Source organism: Oryctolagus cuniculus, chromosome 7 (assembly GCF_964237555.1).
Source record: "Oryctolagus cuniculus chromosome 7, mOryCun1.1, whole genome shotgun sequence".
NCBI classification, from domain to species: Eukaryota; Metazoa; Chordata; class Mammalia; order Lagomorpha; family Leporidae; genus Oryctolagus; species Oryctolagus cuniculus.
Genome location: NC_091438.1, coordinates 351916 through 357915, shown reverse-complemented (window position 1 = coordinate 357915; position 6000 = coordinate 351916).

Here is a 6000-nt window from a genome sequence, read left to right as displayed (position 1 = left end):
AAGCATAGAAATCCATAAATATGATTAATTCAATCTCATGTAACTAATTCTATGTATTTGAAAGACAGTTACAGAGAGAGACAGAGACACACAGAGAGAGAGAGAGCACTTGCATTTGCTGGTTCACTCCCCAAGTGGCTGAAACAGTTGGAGCTGAGCTAATCTGAAGCTAGGATCCAGGAGCTTCTTCTGGGTCTCCCATGTGGATGTAGAGGCCCGAGGACCTGAGCCATCCTCTGTTGCTTTCTCAGGAACATGAATAGGGAGCTGGATCAACAGTGGAGCTCCCAGGACTCAAACTGGTGCCCATACGGAATGCTGGAGTGTCAAGCCAGGGCTTTAACCCACTGTGCCACAGCACTGGCCCCTCTACTAGCAGTTTAATGGGATTTTTAGTTTTTTTCTTTGCCGCAGCATTCTGGAAATTAGTGTCTAAAGTAGCCTAAGATCTGTATTTAAGAATATTTTCTGCTAAACTGATTTCAAATGTTTTTAGAAAATACAAAATTATCCTTTGACATATCCAAGGGTCCAGCTAGAAATCTCAAGGTCAAAATGCTTAGAACCTTGATCCTGAGAAATCCTATCAAGAATGCAAAAAGGGCTTCACATGTTTGGTCAAAACTTCTCTTGTCATGAGCTGTACCAAATCCTCTCTGGATTTGGGGGACCAAAAATTGGGAATTTCTTACATCCAGGGGGCTGAAGCTCATGGCTCCAAGGCAGTTACCATGCTGAAAAATGACTATTTGACTCCTCAGGTACCCTAGTCTCTACTGTGGACCACATATTGATTGTCAGAGTGCTTTGCTTGCACACTAGAGTTTCTCACCTGATTTCACTCAGATTTAAAAGCTGTAGGAAATCATGGGAGTATCCATTAGGAGTTTAGGTCTCCAGACATCACCAGTCACTGGGTTCCACATTCCCCTTCCTTCCCACAACTAAGTTCAGCTAAGTCAAAGGAAAAGGGTAGCTCTTTGTATTTCCTTTCTGAAAACATCAATGCTGAAAACATTTAAGTGAAGTCTTCTCTAGAAATTTCAAGTTGGATGGGCCAGGGCCGTGGCTCACTTGGTTAATCCTCTGTCTGCAGTGCTGGCATCCCCTATGGGCACCAGGTTCTAGTCCCAGCTGCTCCCCTTCCAGTCCAGCTCTGCTGTGGCCCAGGAGGGCAGTGGAGGATGACCTAAGTGGTTGGGCCCCTGAACCTGCATGGGAGACCAGGAAGAAGCACCTGGCTCCTGGCTGCAGATTGGTGCAGCTCTGGCCATTGCAGCCATTTGGGGAGTGAACCAACAGAAGGAACACCTTTCTCTCTGTCTCTCTCTCTCTCACACTGTCTATAACTCTACCTGTCAAATTAAAAAGAAAAGAAAAGAAATTTCAAGTTGGAGAGAACATTTATCCAAGGTCTATGATCTAGATTGCTGATTATTTTTAGCATCTTTGAGCAAGAATTGTTAATGAGCTTTTCATCTTAGATCACCAAAGTGTTCCAAGTTTCAGTGAAGCACCACAGAATTCAAAGGAAATCTCATCAATCTCTTCCTAGCAGTTTATTTCCTGACAGTCACCTCCCAATAAAAGCAGCCAAAAGAACTTCGAAGATCACAGACACACATTAATGGAGCAATATGCCAAGTCCATGTTTATAAATTAGCTTTCAAATGGTCGGGGATTGGGGTAGTAATCTTAAATCTCCATGCACAAGTCCACAAAACAAGACAAGCTGTGTGCCAAGAAAGAGGAGACAGAGCATGGAGCCACAGGCAGACCAGGTTTATTCAGAATGTTGATTCCCTCCAAGGTGAATGCATGGCAGAGAGTTCCCAGCAAACACAGCAAAGAGAGAACCCTCTGTCTTACAGACTGGTGCTTTATATAGCACAAAGTGGTGGGAAGGAGCTTGGAGGTCTGAGCTAAAGCAGGGCTGCTGAGATAGAGAAGAGCTTGGGCTAGATTTAAAGGTCCTTTGAGGTCACAGTGTGAGCTGGGAGGGGTTTGGGCTGAGGCTGGGCTCTGAGGCTGAGCACTGAGATAGAGGGAGACAGCTTGGGAGGAGTGGGGGAGATCTCAGGCTGATAGCAGAGTTTTCACATAGTGTTGTGTCTAAAAGTTGAGGCAGGGCATGGCTGGTCAAGGCGGGGTGGGGGGGAGAGGCTGTATTAGCAAGTCAGAGAAACAGGGGACTGCTTGTTGTGTAGGTGAGAGATCAACATGGACATAAGGATTTTTGTCCTTTCTCCATCACTGTGTATGACAAAGTCAGAATAAAGCAGACTTTGGTGGGAAATTTCTGATATAAATTCTATAATAAAATTTAGCCAATCACAATCTTTTGCAGTTCAGATAGATTTCTATGGGTGATCCCATGGGACTGCCTGCCCTGCCCATGCAGGAGGTTGAGAGGGCATGGTGTGCTATGCCTCCCAGGAGGGACCCCACAGCCTGGCTGCTGGCAAGTGGCAGGAGCTCCAGGCCCATTTCCTCCATCCCCTCTTCCTGTTGGAAGCCTTGTGGCTATGCTTTTGTGGTTCATAAACAGAGAGCTGATAAGCAACTCCCAGACATGGGCTGGTTGCACAAAGGAGCCCAGGGGCCTATGTGTGCTAAGTGACCTAGAAGTCAATTAGTTGGAGGCCTTTTGGCATGTTGCCCCTTCTGCTCTATAGACTTGCTGTTGCCACCCAAGGTTTTTTCTTCCCCTCTTCCCCTATAAATTCTGAGCCTGATTGCTAAAAAACAGACAGGCTCATCAGGCCTGTCTCCAGTGTTTCTTGTGGAGAGATGCTGTTGCTCTTCCAGCCGGACAGCTGAGGGTCTCACGCAGAGACCACAGATGTCAGTCTTTAGATAATGGGATTCATGTTTGGCTGCCTTTCAGCTGGGAACCTGAGGAAATGTCTAGCAAGGGTGAATGCCATAGGAGTTGTCAGAGACCTAGTTGAGAAAATGATGTGCACCACCAATGGCAAAATCCAGCTCTAATGACAGAACTCCCAATCCCAATATGGAGCCACACATTTAGCATCTTTCAAGTCAGCAAGGAGTACTTACATTTTGCAAGAACTCTCAGTCAAGTCTCAAGCTATGTGCATGCCTATATTTGTTTTAAGCAAATATCATTTGTTGGGCCATGTGTAGGAAAGATAAGCAGAATATTAGCCACATTAGGCCCTTTATTCACAAGTTCCAACATCATTACTGGCACCAATTCAGATTTAAGAGGAAGGCAATTACTAACCTTGGGTGTGCATCTTGGGGAAGGGGCAAAGGAGATGCTGTGTTTCCTGTCTCTTTGCTCATTTTCTAGCCTGCAAACCTTTCTTCTTCTCTAGTAGCCCCAGGCAAGAAATCAGCCTGCTTCACTTGCTCATAAGTTCTTCTTGAAAATCCCATGGCACGGCCAGCGCTGCGGGTCACTAGGCTAATCCTCCACCTTGTGGCACTGGCACACCGGATTCTAGTCCTGGTCCGGGCACCGGATTCTGTCACGGTTGCTCCTCTTCCAGGCCGGCTCTCTGCTGTGGCCAGGGTTTGCAGTGGAATATGGCCCAAGTGCTTGGGTCCTGCACCCCATGGGAGACCAGGAGCAGCACCTGGCTCCTGCCATCGGATCAGCGTGGTGTGCCGGCTGCAGCACGCTGGCCACGGCAGCCATTGCGGGGTGAATCAACAGCAAAAGGAAGACCTTTCTCTTTGTCTCTCTCTCACTGTCCACTTTGCCTGTCAAAAAAAAAAAAAAAAAAAAAAAAAAGAAAAAAAAAGAAAAAGAAAAGAAAATCCCATTGCCCACTCTCCCTCTGTCTGACCCTCATTCATATCAGGCATGTGAGTGAACACATGAGACAGCACCCAACATTGCACATTAAGTTGTCATTATGACCCACAGCCTGCATACATTAACCAGAATCTCATCTGGTGGTCTCTCAACATCACCCACCCAGCTTGTTGTACTCAATTGAGGCTCATCTAAGTTCAGAGGAGCATAAGGGGATGGGCATGTAGTCAGGAGTCCACCCTGCCTTGCAGGGCTACCCCTGCCACATCACCTTCTGAAAATATTGTTGCTATGGCAACTTTCCAACCTTGAGGCCAGTGCTTCATACTTCCTCTGACTGTAGGTCTACACATATCCCTTGGCCTCATCAGGCACTCCAGGAGCAGACTTGCTCCATGCATACTGCAATGCTGGCCAGACAGAGGCAGGATTAGCTCAAACCACTGCCACCAGTCATCCCTGATGTGTCAACAGCTGCAGCCAGTACCACGAGGCCACAGCTCACAGCACATCTGTGACCATCCTACTCTGTGGGCAGATGTGTGATGTGGCAAGCCTCTGAGTCTTCTGCTGGATCCTTTAATCAATGGGTTCTAGAGGGGCAGGGCCTTTCCTCCCCAAATGTTTTCTACACTGTCAAGAGAGTGCCTGCCCAACTCTGGTCTTAGGGGATTTGTCATTGTTCCAGGAGCATGTACTCAGGGGTGGTTGGCTGGGCACTTCTGAAGTGTGAACAGGATTTTCTGTGTTTTTTTTTTTTTTTTTTTTTTTTTTTTTTTTTTTTTTTTTTGCTTTGTAAGGAGGACTCTATGGTTGAACATGACCAAAGTCCCCTGCCTCAGTTTTCTCACCTCCAAGTACACCCATAAGGTGAGAATAGATTCATGAGTCTTCCATTTACATGATACCTCAAGATTCTCTTCATTCAGCCATTCACATTCACATGTGCCCGGTGATGTGGGGCTATGGGAGGTCTGGTGGCTTGAAAGGTTTATGCTAAGAAGACAAGGTCAGGAATGAGCCTTCCTATGAAAGAGGAAATCTCAGGGTTAAAAAGATTCTGGCTTCAAATGTGGGGAGCTCCCACAGTCCCCTCAGCCAAGGCCAGAGATGATTTTCTCTTTCTTGGTTATGCCTCTCTGCCAAGACATGGGCACTAGGATACAAGTTGGGAGATCCCAGCCTAGTCCAAGTTGATGATTGGTTTGACAGCCTGCCAGTCAAGATCCATGTGCTGATCCCAGCTTTAGTTACCAAGCTTCTACCTACATCTGCCTATTTTCATTTCATACAATGGTGTCATTTCTGGGCTCTGCTACCTCTGAGATCTGACTCTTTTTTAAAAAAAGATTTATTTATTTATTTGAAAGTCAGAGTTACACAGAGATAGAAGGAGAGGCAGAGAGAGGAGGTCTTCCATACACTGGTTCACTTCACAGTTGGTGGCTGCAATAGCTGGAGCTGCACTGCTCAGAACCCAGGAGCCAGGAGATTCCTCCAGGTCTTCCCATGAGGGTGCAGGGGCCCAAGGGCTTGTGCCATCTGCTTTCCCAGTCCACCTCAGAGTTCTGGATCAGAAGTGGAGCAGCTGGGAATTGAACCAGTGCCCATATGGGATGCTGGCACTGATGGGGGTAGCTTTACCCTCTACACCACAATGCCAGCCCTGAGATCTGACCTTAACCTGGTGGTTCCTGCCTGATGGGCATGGCATCCACAAATGATGTAGGTGATTGTATTCTGCACCCACAACTTTTGTCACATTGTTTTTAATTATCTATGTCCTTGTCATTTGCCCACCAGGACTGAAATCACCTTTAGGGTAATCATGATATTCACATTATTCGTATTGCATCAATCATACCCAGGAGAGTACCAGGCATAATGCAGACAAGTCACCCCTGTCTCCCTTCCTCCTCTGCTCCTCATTCCCACAGTGCTAGGGGCTCTTGCTCTTCTCCTCCTCCACCCCTCCCTCTGCACAGCTACCACCACCATGAGACCCACACACCATGCTCCTCTACTCCCTCTGACCCCATACACTCTCCAGTTCCAGTGGATCCTAACAGGAGGACATATCAAGTGTGGAGGTTTAGTTGTACTCATGAAGCGAAGCTACAGAGCTCCACTATCACTAAGTGAATTGTGGATGTTGGCCTTGAAAGCTCTGATTCTTGTGCTCAGTTCCATGGTCCTATGACAACTGAGAGCATGGC